This window comes from Micromys minutus, assembly GCF_963924665.1.
Source record: "Micromys minutus genome assembly, chromosome: 5".
Taxonomy (NCBI): domain Eukaryota; kingdom Metazoa; phylum Chordata; class Mammalia; order Rodentia; family Muridae; genus Micromys; species Micromys minutus.
In genome coordinates, this window is record NC_137974.1 from 54,204,599 (window position 1) to 54,225,796 (window position 21,198).

A 21,198-nucleotide genomic window follows, 5' to 3' on the forward strand; every position below is an offset into this window, starting at 1 on the left:
TGCTAGAAAATGGCTCAGCTGTTAAGACCACTGGCTGCTCTTCAGGAGGACCCTGGTTCAATTCTTAAAACCATATGGCAAATAAGTGGTAGCTTACACCTGTCAGTAACTCCAGTTCCAGCACTTATGATACCCTCAGACAGACAGACAGACATGCAGCAGAATCACCAATAGACATAAAATAAAAATCAAATTATAAAAATTAAATTACAGAGACCTTTTCATGAAAAGCACAACATTCTTTGGGGCTGGGGAAAGAAAAGCTTAGTGAATATTTCCCAGCTCTTAGTCTGTGATCCTCACATTCCCTCTGAGAGCTCTATGTATTCTGACCTTACCTACTTATCCTACTGCTACCTGTGCAGGGCTTGTGCTACTAGTGTGTTTATACAGAAGGATGCCTGTCTTTTCCTCCATCTGACAAGTATTAATGGAAAAGATGTTTGAGGATGTAAGAAAGTGTGATAAGCTGCTTATAGACTTTAAATGTCAGCATTGAGGGTGAAAGCAATGTGCGTGAACATATTCCCTTGATTCACAAATGTTTGTTAACCATTTATGATAACTACTATATTAAGAAGTAGGTTTACTTCTTAATATACCCCATTTTACTTTTATTAGATAACGTAATGAAACTTATTTTCTTTTGACAAATTCATTGTGAAATTTCAAGTTTTTGTTGTTCAGTTAGTTAATAGAGTCTTCACTGTTGAAACAGGCTTGAAACAGCCTATTTTAAATCCCAATGCCCTGTAGAAAGTAAAAGGATCTGGTTTACTTTCTCCTCCTCACTTTGACAAGGGTTAGGACAAGCCCTCAGTGAGCGTGAGTGAAGCCCAGTTTCCCCTCCTTTCCAACTAGTGGTCTTCTGGGGGTAGTTAGTGTTTTGGAAGAAGCTCACGAGCCTGATGATTTTCAGGAAGAAGATCAGACACAGAGAACCACTCCTTTATAATCATGGTGGTGCTTGTTTTTCACATGTTTAAATTAAATAAGGCTATCAGATGTTTCTATTTTACATTGAAAACTGAATGTTTTAAATATTTTTTCTTACTTTAAGAATCCTTTTTAGCCAGTAATAAGTTGACTCATTAAAAGGAAAATTTTAATAATTCTTCTTTCATAATGATTCACACGCTGCTCTCCATTATACTAATTATTGAAATGTTATTATTTTAGTTATCAAAATATATGTCTAAATGTCATTAATGATAGGAAAATTCAGTTATGAATTATAGTTTATTTGATGTTAGTGTAATTGACTAAATATGCTTAACACTAAATTATTTTAATGTTAAAACTTCTTATTCAAAATATTTTACAGGTTTTGGATCTTAGATATTATGCGAGTAAGAGGTTGAAAGTTTTGCATGATCAGAAGTATAGTTATGTCAGAAACTGAGGCACTAATCAGTGTCAGACGTTAGCTCTGCGTTCTCAAGGCCCCAGGTTATGTCCCCACATTTACATAAAGTTTATATACACACATATGTATGTATAAGTGTATATATGTAATCAAAATATTTGTGTACATGTGTGTGTGCAACTAGTATTAAATACTTTTACCTAAATACTATTTAGCTCAAGCTATATGGAATAATATTTCTCAACATAAATTGACATTTCGCCGCAAGTGTCTTTGCAGATATTTTATTTATATAAATATAGCATAGGAATCACATATATAAGGAATATTATCAGTTTAGCTTAATCTAATATTATTAGTCCTGTGAGATTTTACCAGTTTTAAAGGAATGTTTATTACTACAGTTCTGCAGTGTATAAGTTATACTTAATATCTTGTTAATTTACCATTAAAGTAACTGACTAAAGAGAATTATATACTAGGAAATTTTAGTTAAAACCTTGATATTATTTAAATCTGATAACAAATGAGTATAGGTTCAAGTTCCTTTGGTTGGCTACAAATCTAAACCTGTATTCTTTGGATTTATGAGGATAAGTCCTGCTTTGGCAATCTTGTAGATCCTCAAGAGAATAGTTAAACAGTGATTAATCATCGTTTCTTCACTGAGTGTGCAGAAAAGAATGGAAAAGCTGCATTTCACACTTCTGAAGCAATTAATCCCCATGATCTTAGCCAGGTTTGTCTTGTAGATAAGTCGGGATACAAAACGGTACCTAATTTATCAATGTATGCATGCCATAAAGTATAAAACACACAATTTATTTCATATCATTTATAGTCAAATGTAAAAAAAGAGTGACTCTGCCATATCCAAGAGTGTTTCCTACATTACCTTCATATAAACTAAGTACCAGAGATTACAATGGGATTCCTGTTCATTGTGCACATCTGCTGCAGTCACTATGCATTTTCTCATTCACTTGCTGGCATTTTTAGTGATTGTGGCATAAATCACCTTGCTAATCAGAAACATAAGTGACGGGAAGTCATCTCCTTTTTTTGAACAATGGGAAAAAACATATGGCTTCTTAGACAGTACTTGGCTGTTATATTGTTTATGTGGCAGTATTTTCTGGATTTAGAATTTCATATTAATTGCAGTGTTTTGGTCTAAGACATTAAACATCTAGGGCTTGAGGTCAAAATATTTAAGTCATTTCTATACTAAAAGTAAAAAAAAAAAAAAAAAATCCATGCCTTATTTTCTTTTCATTTGTAATATAAACAATTTGGTCATGAAGGTTTGGTAAGCTGATAATGCATTGAGGAAAGTTCATGCATTTGCCTTGTGTGGCTCTACTCGTATGCATATAGTGAAGTACCCAATTATGCTTTTAATTTTATCTATTTTGAAGCACATCATAGAACAGAATAAAACACTGTCCTTAAAGTGCTAAAGTGTAAGATAAATTGCGCTTTGATGAATTTTTAAAAGTGGAAACTATGTCTATAGTGTAATGAAAAAAATCAAAGATTGAAATTTTGTAGTACCTAAGAAATGTATGTCACACATGGTGACAGATACTTCTGTCTTACCTTTAGGAAAGATGGAGGGGGGAGCCTTGTGAATTTGAGACTACCTGGCTACGTTGTTAGACCCTGTCCTTCCAACTCCCATCTACCAGGTGAGATTATAATAAAAACAAAATTCAGAACCTGCTCCTTAAAATGTCTGCTATTTTATTCGAAGTAGTCTCACTTAATGACATAGTCAACATTATCTGGAATGTTTCTCTGAGTATTTTTCAGTAATATTGATAAGTAGCTATTTAAATTAGAAACTTTAAATGGAGATATGATTCATCTTGTTATGTTATGCACTAGTTTTTTTATTAAAATGTCAATCATAAAGCTTTGTACTGCAAGTTTATACACTATAGATAAGGTACACAGGAATAGAAATACAGTTTAAAATTTAAAAGTAGGTTCATATTCACTCATTTTGCTTAAGGAATCTTCTTTGCTGGGTTTGGTGCCACCTGCATTACGAAAGTGAAGATCCACAAATTGAATAAAAGTAAGAAAAGCACAGTCAATTTTATAAAACAATTATTTGTGTATGTATTCATATCTGAGTGTGAATATTGCAGGTGCCTGTGGAAGCCAGAGAATGATGGCACATCCTTGAATATGGTGTGAACTGTCTAATGTAGGTGCTGCAACATGAACTTGTGTCCTCTGGAAGAACAGTGTGAACTCTTAACCACTGAACTCGATCTCCAGTCCTGAATTTTGTTTTGGTTTTTAAATCATTGTTTCAAATATGCCTCTGTTCACATTCTGTAGTTTAATATGATATGCTATATTTTGAATTGTACCTATAGCAGAATCATGTATGGTAATTATTTCTAAATACGTTTACAATTAAAATTAGCCAGCACTTAATGGACTAACAGAACTGCAGTCGGCACATTTGAAGCCTTGGCCCTTGTGGCCCTTCACTACTACTGTCATAGCATACTGACTTTCATTATAAAAATCACGTTATAAGCAGTACAGTCTTGAGTATATAAATTTTATTTTGTTCACCATAATGTAGATTCTAAGAGCATAGAGTTTGAAAAACCCAAGAAATTACCATTGAATAAATGACTAAACGTATGAGAACCATGAGAGAAAACAGAGGTCTGGTTTTCCTGAGTGAACACCTTGGGCTTTATTAGATGCCTGTAGTGAAGATTTCTGTCATCTGGAGCTTGATGAAATTATATTTATCAGAAGCAGCTTTTTATTCACTCTGCCTTAGAGCCAGGGCTCTCATTTTTACATACATGTAAATACTTGGATGAAATCTTTGAAGTGTCAGAGATTCAGGTGCTTATTTCACATTTTGTTTACATACATTATTTTCAGGGAAAATCCATTATTTGTTATTAGCATTCTATTCTTTGTCTTATTTAGGATTAGAATTTTGGTCCATGTTTCTAACAGAAAAGATACTAAACTGAGCTCAAAATCAGAAGAATAGTTATTGTTCTTTATTGTGTTTTCATGACATAAAAACAATGTATAGATATCATTAATAATTGTTCTCTGCCTGATAGTTTTTGTCTGCTGTCCATTTCCCCACTTTGGTTTTAAAATAGATAGTTCCTGATAGAGTGCTGAAACCATTTAACATGGCAGAGAAAGGGCCTGAGACTTGAACCAGTCTTGCTTTCTAACAACCTACTCTTTAAGAACTCTGATTCTGTGATATGGGAAGTGTTATCATGACCTGGTTATTTAACATGCTGTCAACATCCTAAAAGTTTCAGGGTCTCTAAGGTACCACTTTAGCCCAAGTTTCAGACATATTAATGTTAGAGGACACTGTCAAGCCATAGCAACTGATGATAGTCTGTTGTTACTAAAGCTGTTTGGATTCAGTTTGTGTTTTGCTATGTCAAACTACTTACAGCATTTGTCAGAAGCCTATTGAAATAGAAGGATGATTGTTTGACTTATAAGAAAAGTAGGCACATAAGAGCATGCGAGAGCTTTTCTCCAAAACAGCAGTTCTCACCCTGTGGCTCACAACCTCTTGGTGGGAGTCACATGAACTATTCACAGTGGTCACCTTAGACCATTGGAAAACAGAAATTTCATTATGATTTATAACCATAGCAAAATTACAAAAACTTCCCTACAACATCCTCATGCATTAGGAAGGGTGAAAACTACTACTCTAAAATGTTTGGAGACAAATAGCATGACCTTTGTATTTTCTGAAAAGCTAGAAGGAAGATGATCTTTTCCAATTGCTAGAGTGTAAAATCATGGCTTTTGTAGACTGCTATGCCAGCAGTGTTGTGAAGGTTTGGATATCATGGCTGAAGGCAGTGCTACTCACAAAGCAGGATGGAAGGAAGCAGGACTTGCAGAAGCTATAGTGGGTTCTGCAGGTGAAGGGCAATTCAAAGTAAGGTTCCAGTGCTGAGGGATGCAGAGGATAGATGAAACACAGGCCTGCCCAAATTACTTTGAGCTAGTAGAATAATAGAAGCAAGTACCACAAGAGATGAAAACGGAGCAAAAGGATAAGCCTTGTTTGTTCAGGGTGATTTCTAGAAATGTACAAGAAGGTGGCTTTTTGGGGGCAAAGGTAGAAAGCAGCAAGCGTTAGTGACAGTTTTGTAAAATAATACAGACCTTGAGATACTGAAGGGCTTTATCTCCTTTCATAACTTTCCCACTCAACAATTAGCTTACTTCTGTGACAGAACAAGGTGTGGATCAACAAAGGCAACATTGGATCCCTTTCTTTATATCTGGAGGTTTATGGAGAACAGGCTGGCAGTGAAGAGTAATTGCAGCCCAGGCTAAAGACTAATGCAGCACAAGTGAGAATGGGTAACAGAAGACCTCAGAATTTTTTTTTTTTTTTTCATTCACATATTTACTAATAGTTAAGTGTCAAAAATGCAGTGCACATTTTATAATATAAACAAACAAACAATTTTTCTAAACACAAGTGAATATTTTGACTAGTGTTCATGGAAGCAGACTTTTGGGTGGCATTTATTGAGGCAAGGTTACAGTTAGACTATGTCACACATTTGAGGAATTATTGTGAATTGACAGGAGACTGCTCCACATGAAGTCATCCCACAGGAAATTTTGCCTGATTCTAAAGTGGAAATACTGCAAAATTCCAGATGTCTAGCTCTTGGAGTCTGTATTCCTTGTTTTCTTTCTTCCTTCCTTCCTTTCTTTCTTTCTTCCTTCCTTCCTTCCTTCCTTCCTTCCTTCCTTCCTTCCTTCCTTCCTTCCTTTCTTTCTTTCTTTCTTTCTTTCTTTCTTTCTTTCTTTCTTTTTGTCCTTTTTTTTGTTGTTTCTTTTATTCTCAGAATTCTTAAAGCATATGAAAGGGAGATTTAAGGAACTCTGTGGAGACTGCTCAGAGTGATGATTGAGGTGTTAAGTGTTCTGAAGGACTAGAGAGTGAAAGGCAGCTGGAAGCAGCAATGTAGCCCCAACCACTACAAGCAAGGAATCAGGGTTTTATGCTAAGAACTAGTGACACCTGAGATTGGTGTTTTGAAGACCTTGTTCATTATGTTGTAACTGAGCTTTAATTAGAAGGAGAAAGGGAACAGGAAGACTGGAGGTACTGAAGAGCTTCAAGTTTTAGTAACTCACAGTATGACTTCTGAGGGGGAATAAACCTGGGAGAGTCACATTTACATGTTCAGATTAGAGAGAGTTGGAGAGTTCAGGCATTACTTAAGAAATTATATTTAGGTTGTGTGGGGTGGGATGGATGAACTGAATTAGGTCAGATGTAAAGAAGAAGAGTATCCCACTTTAGGAATTAGATTGACCAAATCTAGCAATTGATACCTAATGAGATGGTCTAGAAGGAAATAAAATCATTAGGCTTAGATGACTAATTGGTTCTATTATCCTTTAGGTTTCTTAGATACAAGAGACGAGTTTGAAGAAGTGAATGACTATTTTCTAGATACCATGCTGATTATAAATATTTAAAAGATGTTTGGATAAAAATGCATTTCCTTAAGCTCAGGAGATTAATAGCAGATATATTGTGGGCATCCCTAATGTTACTACATATTATTAGCCTAAGCATATTTTATAGTTTTTTTAGCATTCTTCAAGCATTGAATCGTGTATTGGTAAAGTGAAAATAAGTAAGCATGTTTTACAGCTCCAAGCAAGATGGAACAGGATCATACAGAGAGAAGGATAGGACCTTGGACAAGTTAAGTAGCTTTAAGCAAGCAGCGTGATGAGGAAAGAGGAACTTGTTGAGATAGAGGGAAACATGAAGTGAAGGAAGACAAAAGACAGCGAACAGGGGATCAGTAGTGAGGTGTTGAACATGGTCCACATGATATCCTTGTGTACATTAGAAATGGGATGCTGTGAGGCACAGCTCTGTCTAGGCTGGAGGTAGGGGCAGATACAGCAGGGAGACCAATGGCTGCCAGCAAATGAAGTGTGTAAAGGTCTCCCTATTAGGGAGAGATGCAGAGTAAAGTTTATTGTTGTCATTTAGGAAACAAAATGTTTTCATGTTCCGGCCAAAGAACAAGACCTAGAAGGGAGAGAGAGCCTGTGTGTGATACGGGAGATTATGTTAGGTAGTTTTAGAGAAGTATATATGAAAAAGATAAAATAACTTTGAATCAAGACTAGTAGAAATAGTAGTTTGCCAAGGAAGATGGCTTTAAAACTATTTTTAACTAAGTTATAGGGTATTTGTACATTTTTATTTTAATCATGTTCATCTTTTTCCTCTATCCCCTGCTACATCCATTCTTATTCCATATATACTTGTGACTGCATTTCTTTTTTTAAACTCACTGACTTCTGTTATTGCTGCCCATACACGTTGGGTATATAGCCATCTTTTGGAGTGTGTTAGACTTGCTGGGGGCACAACATTAAAGAATCTACCTCTTCTAGCATCTTTTTTTTTTTTCTTGAGAATACTAGACATAAGTGAACTGTGACATAACCATTCAGGATCTTCAGCTATAGCAGGTACTGACATGGATTTAGAAGTTTTAAGAGCTGTTTTGGATAGAGTCTTAGGGAATTTAAGAAAAGGTAAAGAGGAACAAGGAAGAGAACCCACAGACTGCAGTGAGGGCATGCCACCTGTGGTATAATGCAGGAGGCAGAGGCTCACATGGCAGTATACCTCTGTACAGCCTGAGCCAGAACCATCATGAGAGTCCTGCATTGAGCAGGAGTGGTCTTTTAGCATGATTGTAAATGTATAGGAGGACGTTATGGAGAATTTGACTTTACTGGGTATAATATGGAGGATCTTGATGGTCAGCTACAAAATGTTAACCTGTACCTGTTCAACAAAATTTTTGTTCAAGACATATAGTTTCTTTCCTGTCATAGAGAATATTGATGTTTTACATGGATGAGAGGATCAAAGATTGAATAAATTTCTGTCACCCCATTGCCAGCTCTGTTTCCAGCAAGTTCGGCATAAAATATAAGATGCTCTGTTCAAGATTTTCACGATATTAACAGCTGATGAAGCTCAGTAAAATAGGACAGTGGTCTGTAAGATGAAGTGACCTAATGTCTAGGATTGTTGAGAAAATAAGACAAAAATAGAAGGAGAGTAGGGATTAAAATTAAACAGTCCAACAAGAAGCTGGTGAGTTTGAAGGTAGGAATGAAAGCAGAGAGAAGTACAGTAACTCCGGGCTAGAAGGAATGGTGACGGCAGAGTGGCAAGGAGAGTTTATAAATGACCTTCAGGAAGACTGTTGTCTTGAAATCCCATCATGTGTATTGGAAATAGATTTTACCAACAGGAAATGATTAAGATTTGTATGCATCATACAATTGTACCCATAAACACTTTGGATATATAAAGGCTTTTAACCAGTTGACTTTTGTACAGAAGCTTTTCTGCAAAATAAGGTTTCAAACCCCACCCCCTACATTTCAGGTTCTTTCTTCGGTCTTTTCCTCCCTTCCACCTTCCTTATTTCTTCTCCCCCTCTCTCTTTTGTTTTCTTCTTCCTTGATTCATTGTTTCACTACATAGTTTTGTTTATCCTGGAACTCACTGTGTAGACCAGTCTTGCTTCAAACTCACAGGGATCTGTCTGTTACTACCTCCAAAGTTCAGGGATTAAAAAGGCATTTATTACTATACCTAAGGTCAAGTTTCTTGGGTGATTAAATCTTCTTTAGTAATCAGGGAGTATACCTGTTATTTTCAAAACTTTTTTTATGTTTTAGTTTTTCAAATCGATTAAAGTATTTTGTATGCATTTTTATTTCTCAAAAGAAAGTCAAGTCAGTTCACCTCTCTCAACCTACTAATTTGTCATGACAAGTTTTCTGATAGAAGTTAGGTGGTATACATGGTTCTAAGTATCTGTATCTTTGCAGAGGAACCATGTAATATGCTTGCTTACCAAAGCATGAGGAAATATGTGTGGGTTTCAAGAAAAGACATTAAAATTTGGGTGTTGTGCACACCTGTAATTCTGGGTGAGGTGGAGATAAGAGAATCCTTGAAGTTCATTGGACAGCCAGTTTTTCCACATTGGAGTAATGTGATAAAGGAAGATACTCAATATTGATTTCTGCGTTTCTGCACATGGAAACTCACATTTATGTTAATGAACTGCTATGTAGCATGTGCTATATTCACAGAGTGAAGTTTAAAAGGAAGCTTATCTGTAATGTAGCTTGAAAAGATGAGGATTTGATAATGCTTTTGAAAGTAATAAGAGGGTAAACTTCAAATTGATAGAGTTTATCTTAGATTCTTTAAAAAAAAATCTCTGGATATATGAGTTCTTATTTCATGAAACTGTGGAAGGTCAAGAACCATTCCTACTTTAGCATTTTCATATTATTTCATAGTATTTTAAACTCAGAGTCAGACTTGAACCCTACAGATAAAAAGCTCAGAAGGACCTTTCTTTTAATCAGGACAGACTCCCTGACTTACTGAAAAGACTTAACTGTCCTTGCAGACCGTCTTTATTTTAGGAAGCATTGAAGGCTCTTGAGGTAGAGTTACTTGTGTACCTGTCTTCATCATGGGTTCTATATGTATGTATATCTATTATATACTAACTGGAACCTTACATATACATATATACATATACACATTACATAGTAGAAATTTTCACTTGTGGCTAAATTCACATTTATAATTACATAAGTATAATTTGTGATCATAGTATGTAAATTGTAAGTATATATAATATAAACATTTACTGGATGATTTTCAATATGACTTTCTCAAACAATTGCATTTTTTTTGTTCTGAACTAATGAATCATTCTTTGAGATTTTTAAAAAATAAACTTAAATCTTTGTATTGACTTTAGTCTCAACTGTATGAAGTACAGTTCTTTTAATTGCCATTTCATATGCATTATGGATAAAATTATGGTACATTTTATATTCATGTAAATTTAAAATTAAAGTTAAATTTACTACCATATGCTTCAATAGCAAACATAATATAGCCTATTATAATCATTTATATAAATTAGTTTTTAAAACCTGTTCAATATGTTTAATCAATATGTCATGAATTTCATATCTATATAGTTGCAATTCTTGTAAATTCTATAATATGTACTTTTATCGCATATACAGATTTTAAATAAAATTGAATAGACTTTTCTAGCCTACATTATGGAGGAACTTCTGCTATCATACAATTGGCTGATTAAGTATCAGCACAGAATCATGATGCTTAAACAAGCCAAATTTTGTTTTCCATCAAAATTTTTATTTATAATTACTAATTATCCACTTTCCAAATCTGCACATAATATAAAACAATCTGGAAAGTAAATCTTTACATTAAATAATTGTTCAAGAAATGCCCGTACCTTTTGTCTGTGGAGACTCCTGATCTGTGAGTATAATTCTTTATGAAATTCAGGGCAAATACAAGACATGCCTATATGTTTTATAAATTACTGAAGAATGGAAGTATATCGACTTTTATGGTGCCAGTGGGTTTAACCGTAAAGGAATGAATGGTATCTGAACAAACACAACTCCCGAAGACAGCAATTTATTTCAGTATACCTAATAGAGCTCCTATTATGAAAAGAAAATGAAGTTCCGGTTTAAATTATTTTTTTATTTACATGTGTGAATACGTGTTTGTGTGTGCATGCACATGCGGGCTTAGCAGGCAGAAGCTTGCTGTGTAAACCTGAGAACCCTATTTGATCACTAGGACCCAAAGTACATGGACAAAGAGAAAAAACTTTATTCTAGATTTTCACATTCATTCAAGAACGGTGGCATGCACAAACACACACACACTTGGGGGGCAATAAAGCTGTTTCCACATAGTATTGCAATGTTATCTTTTAATCAAACCACCTTACAATGAATGGTTGAACTGTTTTAGTATGTTGTAGCTAGAAAGAATTTACTATTTTTCTAAAAAAGAATAGTGTATGTTTATTTAGCAATCTTTTTCCCAATTTCTTTTTCTTTTCTTCTCCCTCCCCCCATTCTAGTTACAAACTGTAAGGTGAAAATCTAGAGATATTTCTTACACCCTTAGAGTTTCTATCTTTAGTTGCCTGCTGGTGTCATTTGATCTAAATCGATCTGCATTCAAAGGAAAAAAAAGGGGGGGATGTGGAAGGTTCATTGTGTCCTCTTGATTTGTTTCTAGTACTTTTTGGGGGGAAGTTGCTGCATTCCATGAGGAGAGGAGTTAGGGATGGAGAACATCCTTACAGTCTCATGTTATTTTCAGTCAGTAGGACAGGGTTTACCTAATTTTAGTAGGTAAATAAAAAAATAGAATTATTTTATGCCTAAATGCCAGGGTTTTGATAATTAGTTTCTATACTTATACTTTCTCATTATTATAGGCACTATTTTGTTTATTTATTGACAATTTCTAATTGTTATCAGAAAGTAGTGAAGGCTGCAGACTCAAAGTGATTTATTTTCGGTGTGTAATATTAACTATTGTGCTGTATATACATTCTGTATTTATGTCAGGAAAGGGTTGCAGAGGGTGCTTTACAACCACCTTTTCAGCTCTAAATAGCTATTGTGTACATATGGTAAGGTACTGCTGCTTAACAATTAGTAACTGCTTGATGAAACTAAATTACATGTTTAAGTTCCCATCAGGAAGTCGCTTCACATATCTGTATTAATGTATTCAAGGCTCGAGAAGGAAAGTTAATTTTCCAGCTTAAATATTTAATTCAAGCTTAAAATTTAGTCTGTAATTAGAGCTCCCAAATGGCAGGAACATGGAGTATTTGTCCATTTTAATTAGATTGTTGTTTACCTATTAATTATATATCATATCTTGTCATATAGTTTTGATGGTAACAGATGGTGCTATGAGTTAGTAAGGGTTTGAACAAAATAAGATTCCACATGATTTATTAAGTTGCACTTTATTAGTGAATGGTCTGCTTTAATCAGGTTATTCTCCAAACTAAGGACTATGAAGCATTTTACTAGTTTTGGTAATTATTTGTCAGCTCCTTGTAATACTAACCATAAAAGAAGTTCAAGATAAGTGATGTATATGTTTTGTGTAGAATGGATTATTTAGGCTTCTTTATTAAGGCCAAGTTAAGTATCATTGAATAATATAATTGGTAGGAAATTCAATACAATTTCCTAGGGTAATGATAGGGATCAAGAATTTAGTGTGTGTGTATGTGTGTTTGTGTGTGTGTGTGTATGTGTGTGTGTGTGTGTGTGTGTGTGTGTGTGTGTAAAACCTGGAATAGGAAATATAAAAAGATAATTGTGCTCTTTCATTTTGGTAAAGTCTTCTTGAACCCACTTTTGAATATAACAACAAGGTAAAATAAGGTAAGCTTAGTCTTTAAGATTGGGTTGAAGTGAACTGCTCTTAGTACATAGTTTTGTCTTCACAGTTTTAGGGTTTTTATAGTTACATATTTATTGGGTTGAGATTCACTCAGTTTGGGTTTGTGCTTCTCATATATGTCCATTCCTACAGCTCAAGGGTAGACTCTGCAGGAAGTGGCTTTTGTTGTCACTGCAATTATGACACGATCCTATCTCTGTGTTTTGGTCTATTTTACTTTAGTTTCAGGGTCATCTTAACATAAAATGAATTGTAACATGCTTTTTAAAATATATTTTGTATTTCCATTGAAACATAAAATAAACCGTGGCATTTCTTTTTTTAAAATATATATTATGAGATAGGTGAAACATTATACAAATGATGAGTTTTTTGATGCCTTGTTGAAACTTTTATTTTTACTTCATTAAACTAATTTTAAGCCTTTCATTAAAAAATAGAACACAAATGTTGAGAACTATTCCACAGGAAACATATACCCTTTAATTATTGTGCATGCATATGAATATTCCCTGAGTTATAAATAAAGGTTTGTCTGCTACATCAAAACCTCCCATGGCCTATGAGGGTTATAGCCTTCCTCCTTCCCAAAGCCATTCTTCTTCTGATGTTCAGTTTGTGGTATTAATATCCAAGCATGTATCTTAGTCTGTAGGGCTTACCTTTCAAATCTTTCTTAATCAATAGAGTTATTTCTACAAAACTCTAGTTTTGTTTTTTTTTCTTAAACAGATGATTTAGACCTGGGTTGTTTGGCCTGTCTAATTCCTAGCAGCTGTCATTCTGTCAGTTTACACTAATGTGACAGTTGGACTGTTGGTTACATATTTACTTGTACATGAAGATGGCTAAGCTGATGGGGTTTAGGTATAGTCCTTAGTCATGGTACTACCGTAGGTACTGTTATTTCCTGTCGTCATCAGGAGGGACAAAATCATGTTTGGATTTTTAATGCTTCTAACTATTGATAACTCAAAGCCTAGAATCATTATTTCTTTTGTTTTTTCTTAAAAATTCTAATTAAACTATAAGTTACACAATTTTCCCCTTCCTTGTACTCCTTCCAACATTACCCGTGACCTCCAATACTCCTTCTCAAATTGATAGCCTCTTTTTTTATTTTAAACTTTTCTCTCTGTGTCTCTCTGTGTCTGTGTCTGTGTCTGTCTGTCTGTCTGTCTGTCTCTCTCTCTCTCTCTCTCTCTCTCTCTCTCTCACATACACACACACACACACACACACACAATGCGCGCGCGTGTGTGTGTGTGTGTGTGTGTGTGTGTGTATTTGCTGGATCCATTTAATAGGGTTTGTTTTTTATAATTTCTGAACACTGTATTTGATAACAACATATGAGGCTCTTCCCTGGGAGAGGGTACTCCTCAATCTCTTTGAAGTCTTTAGTTTTCTGCAGTTCTTTGCATAGGGGTGTGACTCCAGTAAATTTCTCCCTTCCTCATTAACATGTCAGGGAATACGGTCATTGTTCAGAACTTGTTTGGGTAGCTGTGAACTTGAGGTGTAATGAAGTAGCTTCCCTGTCCTGTGTAAGCAATAGACGGTCACATTAGAGCACAGTAGATCCTGATCAGTTGTTCAGTCATTCTGCCTCCATCTCTTTAAAACTTCTGAGGTTTAGGTGCAATAGTTCTGTTGTTGATGTAGATATAGATCTTGCATCACAGCCTGATGTCATTTTCAGTAATGTTTTTTTTTTCTTTCCCTATGAAGAGACGTGTCTTTTATGAGGTATGAGAGCATCACAAATCTGAATACAAGGTAATATTTAGAATGCAGTTAGAAATTACAGAATCAAGGACAGAGACAGATAGTGGTAGAGCTTTCAAAGATCTGTGCTCTCATTAGAACCAGGTAATTGGTTTGGTTTCTAGTATCAAGAATGACTTCCTTCTTATTGAGTGGAACTTAAGGCCTATTGTTGGTTACAGCCAAGAAATGAGTGCCATTTTTGCATGGCTAGGGACTTCTTGCCTTGCTAGTGTTTCTTTTGATTGGTGTTACAGTTGAATAGGCCTATTAGTTGTTTCCTTCCATTGGCAGCTTGCATAATACTTTTTGGTATTATAAAAAGTAACCACAGGAAAGGGACTTTCAGATTAGATGTGACTCCTACCTTTTGAGTCCCTCATGAAGGGTGTATTTTTCTTCCCCCTTCTCAGAAGGACTGAAGGATCCCCACTTTTGTCTTCCATCTTATTGAGCTTTGTGTGGTTTGTGAATTGTATCTTGGGTAATTGGAGATTTTGGACTAACATCCACTTATTAGTGAATGTATACCATGTGTGGTTTTTTGTGATGGTTTACCTTACTCAGCATGATATTTTCTGGTTCCTTCCATTTGCCTAACAATTTCAATAATTCATTGTTTTTGGTAGTTGCGTAAGTATTCCACTGTGTAAATGTAGTTCTTAAATACTCAAATGTGTTTTCTGTATCCATTCCTGTGTTGAAGGACATCTGGGTTCTTTCTAGCTTTTGGCTATTATAAATAAGTCTGCTGTGAACATAATGGAGCATTTGTCCTTGTTATATGTTGGATCATCTTTTGGGTATATGCACAGGAGTGGTATAGCTGGGTCCTCAGATAGTACTATGTCCAATTTTCTAAGGAACCTCCAGACTGACTTCCAGAGTCATCTTTAGTTTCATATTTTCTGTGAGTTGTATCATTGGCATTTCGAGCTTCTTTTTGGCTAATACCCACTTATCAGTGAGTACAAACCATGTGTGTTCTTTTGTGACAATGTTACCTCATTCAAGATGATATTTTCTTTTTTTCTTTTTTTCTTTTTTCTTGTTTTAAGTTGGACATTTTCTTTATTTACATTTCACATGTTATCCCCATTCCTGGGTTTCCCTCTGGAATCCCCCTGTCCTATTCCCTCTCCCCCTGCTTCTATGAGAGTGTTCTCTCACCCACCCACTCCCTCCCATCTTCCCACCTTGGCAGTCCTCTTACACTGGAGTATGGAGCCTTCACAGGACCAAGGACCTCTCCTCTCATTGATGCCTAATAAGGTAATTCTCTGCTACTTATGCTGCTGGAGCCATGGGTCCATTCATGTGTACTCTTTCATTGGAGGTTTAGTCTCTGGGAACTTTGGGTGGGGAGGGTCTGTTTAGTTGATATTGTTGTTTTACCTGTGGGGTTGAAAACCCCTTCAGCTAAATCCTCCATTGTGGACTCTGTTCTCAGTCCAATGGTTGTTTTCAAATACCATCCATTTGCCTGTGAATTTTTTGAAATCATTATTTTTAATAGCTGAGTAGTACTCCATTGTGTAAATGTTCTATATTTTCTGTATCCATTCCTGTTTTGAAGGACATTGAGTTTTTTCAAGCTTCTGACTATTTTAAATAAGTCTGCTATGAACACAATGGAGCATGTGTTCTTGTTATATGTTGGAGCATCTTTTGGGTATATGCCCAGGAGTAGTATAGCTGCGTCCTCAGGTAGAACTATTTCCAATTTTCTGAGGAACCACCAGATTGATTTCTATAGTGGTCGTACCAGCTTGCAGTCCCACCAATACTGGAGGAGTGTTCCCCTTTCTCCACATTCTCACCAGCATCTGCTGGCACCTGAGTTTTTGATCTTAGCCATTCTGACTGGTGGGAGGTGGAATCTCAGGGTTGTTTTGATTTGCATTTCCCTGATGACTAGGGATTCTACTTTCTTGTCATGTGAAACTCTAGCACCTTCCCTCATTTTCACTTCATTTTTAAATCCAGGAACCTCATTTGAGACAGAACATTTGGAATTTGTTTTTCTGTGTCTGGGTTACCTCACTTAGTATCATACTTTGAGGTCTATGTTCTTTGAATTTTTATGATTCTACTTTTCTTTACACCCAGGTAGTATCCTGCTGTATATACTTACTACGTTTCATTAGTTATGTGCTGTTGGACATATAGGTTGTTTTCATTTCATGGACATAGTAGAGAGGCATTCAATATAGCCCAGCAAATATCTGTGGAGTAGGATGTGTCCTGTGGTAAATCCATGCCGTTCTTTCATTCAAACACACACACACACACACACACACACACACACACACACACTTATTTATTTATTTATTTACACACACATACACATATATATGCTAGAGATTCTCTGCTTTTTGTGTTTTCTTCCCACTTAATGGTTTCTTTCTTTGCTGTACAAAACTGTTAGTTAGGTTTTATGTGGTCTCTTTTGTCAGTTCTTGACCTTAATTCCTGGGCAAGTGAATTCCTATTTAGAGAGCCTTTTCCTACATTTATGTCTTCTGTAGGGTACTGCCTATGCTTATGTTTTCTAGTGTTTTAGCATTTCAGATTTCCAGTTAATATTTTTGATATTTTATGTAGTGTTGTTCAGAGTAAAAATAATTTTATTCTTCTGCATGCAAACATACATTTTCCCCATCATTATATGTTGAAATACCATCTTATTTTCTGTGCATGTCATTATATAATTTCTTGTTGTGAAAACTCTTTACATATTATCTTTCATTTTTCAAATTTTTGGTTAAAAAGAACTTTTTTCATTATATTTTAATATTATGTTATTCAGGAAATATAGGCTCTACATTTTCTTTATGTATTATGATAACTTTTGTTTCCTCTGATATATACATCTTTGCTAATATCTCAATGGCATTTATTTTTAAAAATATAATTTTGACTTGTCATTAGATATATTTTTATACCTAATAAATATCAAATCTTTAAGATGTTATATGCTTTTGGTTTTTTTTTTTTTTTAAACTCTAGTGATTTGTTAGGAGGGTAAATTGATGAAACACAAATCATTGGAATTACAAATATTAATAGTGTGTTTAGGTTTTTTTTGTTTGTTTATTTTTGAGCCATTGTCAAAGTAAGAAATGATCTAAGACTCTAGGGAAGAAAGTAACAGATATTAAATAATCACAGATAAATGCAAGCCTCTGTCACATGGAGTGTAGATCCTTCTTTCTGATAAAGGTGAGGCACTGTGGTCAGGAGTGTGACAGAGAGGATGGGTTGCTGGCTCAATCTGACCTACTGTGTATAGATCATAACCATGCCCACTTCTGTGTTGAAATGCTTTGGTAAAGTGAAAGAACCGTGCTTTTTCTTGACATATGAGCATTATATTAAACTCAAATTTGTTTCCATAAGTCAAGCTGAATGTGTTAGCCATATAATAAATAATAGTTGCTACAGAGTCTGTAGCCCATAAACCCTATCATTTTATAGACCTTCCTGAGGATTATCTTTTCTTTCATCATCCCCACTTCAAGGTTTTTGTTGCTATTATTTTTATTTGCTTTATTTGAAAGGCTTGCTGTATAGCAAATGCTGGCCTTTAGTTTACTTTGTAGCCCAGGTTAGCCTACTACTTAAGATCTTTTTGTGAGTTCTATTACTATAAGTTTGTTGATTAGTTATTTTGTTAATTTGACTCAAACTAGAGTCCTGAGTGAGGGAGCTGGATGGAGGATATGTTTGTATAAAATTGATTTATATGTTAAGTGTTCGGACAATCTTCTTAATTAATGCTTGATGTGGAAATGTCCTGCCTGTGTGGGTGGCTCCTCCCCTGAGCAGGTGGTATAGGAAAGCAGCTTGAGCAAGCCAATGTGGAGCACTCCTCTTTGCTTCAGCTCCTGCTTCTCTTTCCTGCCTTGCATTTCTACCTTGACTTCCTTCAGTGATGAACCTGAAATTGTAAGAAGAATTAAACCCTTTATTCCCTGGGTTGCTTTTGGTCATGGTGTTTATTGCATTAATAGAAGACATAGCGGTATGACAGACATGTGTCTCAGGGGCAGCCTGTTTTCTTTGCTGTTCTTGGTATTGTGAGACAGGATCTTATTATGCACTTTATAGTAGGCTTGAACTCATGATGCTTTTGCCTCTGTTTTCTTAGTGCTGAGTTTGTAAGAACAAATCACTGATCTTAAGAGGTTTTACTAAACTTCAAGTCCTCACATATAATTGAATAAAGCTGCTTGTGATTGCAATGAAATTTCATTTTTTCTTTTGCAGTTTTTTTCATTTGGTCTTTTGTGTGCATATTCTGCAAGTCCATTTGAAATTGACTGTGCTAATAAAGCAGTATCTCTTATGTGCTATTCAGAATGTCTTCAGTATTGCTGTTAAATTATAATTTGAAGTAATATGCTTATAGTTATATTTTTGCCTGCATCAGGCTATGAGCTTTTGTTTTCTGTAGAGATTTTGTTTTCATGAATACGTTCCTTAAAAGTTTCTTCAGATTTCCAATTAAATAAGTAAAAGTTAAACTTATCCTAAAAACAAATGTTTTCAGACTTGGGGACCATATTATGATTTTATTTACTATTAGACTTGTGAGTTGACATACAAAATTTAAATACTTTGTTCAGTATTTAAAATGTTACTATGTTTCCCTTTGTGGATAGAAAACTGTGTCTTGGAATACAGTTTAGTCATAGAAAAAATGTTATTTTACTTTGATTTTATACATCTATATTTATCCACGGTTTAAAGATACTCTTTTGTTGTTGTTTTTATTTGGTTTTTGAGACAGGGTCTCACTATGCCTTCTTCTCTAACCTGGAACTTAGACTATGCTGGCATGAACTCAGAGACCTACTTGGTTTTCCATCATGCCAGTTTCGGTGGTTTTTCTTTCCCTTCTGTGTTATTTTTTATGTCTTCAAAATAAAAGAAATGGTCAGTAAGAATGATTCATTCATGTATGTCAATTATCTTTATAGAAAACAAAATCTGGGTTTGCTCTTCTTGCTTACATATTCTGAGAACCATTTATGAAAGATATTCTTAAGTTGTTAATGAAGATAATTCAATTATCATTTGAAAAACGCTTTACTATTTTGACAGAATAATGCTAATTTTCAAGTATGTTTTAAGATGCCACTTATAATCTATCGCATTCTAATTATATTTCACAGCTTATAAGGAAAGATATGCAACTAGGCTTGTGACCATCAAATCCCAAGCATGTGGAGATTTTTCTTGTTAATTTGTGAGTTGTGAGGAAAGATAGACTGAAGAGCTGGAGGCAAGCTCAGCAGATACTCTAATGTTACAGTAGTCATGAGGAACCTGAGTCACCTGACGGCTAGTCCTTGAGGGAGAAGGCGATGATGAAATACAAATAGCAGAAGGGAACTTGAACTTATATAGGAAAAATTGTTCATTCAAAGATAATTATTAGGTATTACTTGTTTTACATGGCTTAACTTCATATAGCTTTTATCAGATTATTGAGTATTAAAGCTCAAGTCCAAGTAGAGCAAAGTCCTCCACATAAAACACTGAAACTATCAGAAGAGAAAGTGGGGAAGAGCTTAGAACACAAAGGCACCGGGGTAAATTTCCTGAACAGAGTACTAATGGCCTATGCGCTAAGATCAAGAATCGACAAATGGGACTTCAAGAAATTGTAAAGTTTCTGTAAGGCTAAGGACACTGTCAAGAAAACAAAACAGCAGCCAACAGACTGGGAAAGGATCTTTACCAATCCCACCTGTGATAGTGAGCTAATATCCAATATATACAAAGCACTCAAGAAGTTAGACTCCAGAGAATCAAACAATCTTATTGAAAAATGGGGTATAGAGCTAAACAAAGAATTCTCAACTAAAAAATATGGAATGGCCAAGAAGCACCTAAAGAAATGCTCAACATCCCTAATCATCAGGGAAATGCAAATCAAAACAACCCTGAGGTTCCACCTCACACCAGTCAGAATGGCTAAGATCAAAAACTCAGATGACAGTAGATGCTGGAGTGGATGTGGATAAAGAGGAACACTCCTCTACTGTTGGTGGGATTGTAAGCTGCTACAACCACTCTGGAAATCAGTCTGGCAGTTCATCAGAAAATTGGACATAGTATTACCTGAAGACCCAACTATTCAACTCCTGGGCATATACCCCAAAGATGCTCCGACTTATAATAAGGACACATGCTCAGCCATGTTCATAGCAGCCTTATTTATAATAGCCAGAAACTGGAAAGAACCCAGATGTCCTTCAACAGAGGAATGGATACAGAGATTGTGGTACATTTACACAATGGAGTACTACTCAGCCACCAGAAACAATGACTTTACGGAATTTCTAGGCAAATGAATGGAACTAGAGACTATCATCCTTAGTGAGGTAACCCAGTCTCAAAAGAACACGCATGATATGCACTCACTGATAATTGGATACTAGTCCCAGAAAGCTCTGAATACCCAAGAAAGAAACAATTCACAGATCTTATGAAGCTCTAAACGAAGGAAGGCCAAAATATGGAACCCTCAGTCCTTCTTAGAAGGGAGAACAATACACTCATGGGAGGAGGTATAGGATCAAGTGGAAGAGAAGGGATTGAAGAGGTGATCTTTCAGGGACTTCCTCTCCTGGAGATCCAGCCAATGTTCAGCAACCAGGCC

General features: G+C 35.3%; 1 protein-coding gene across 2 annotated transcripts in view; it reads left to right on the forward strand.

Moving 5' to 3' along the window:
* Positions 1–21,198, forward strand: part of TBC1D5 (TBC1 domain family member 5) — a 446,523-nt gene that overhangs the window by 112,726 nt on the left and 312,599 nt on the right. For both annotated transcript variants that reach the window (XM_080917354.1, XM_080917355.1), the window contains exon 3: positions 2,972–3,054. The gene's annotated coding sequence lies outside the window, so the exon portion shown is untranslated. The remainder of the gene's footprint in view (positions 1–2,971; positions 3,055–21,198) is intronic.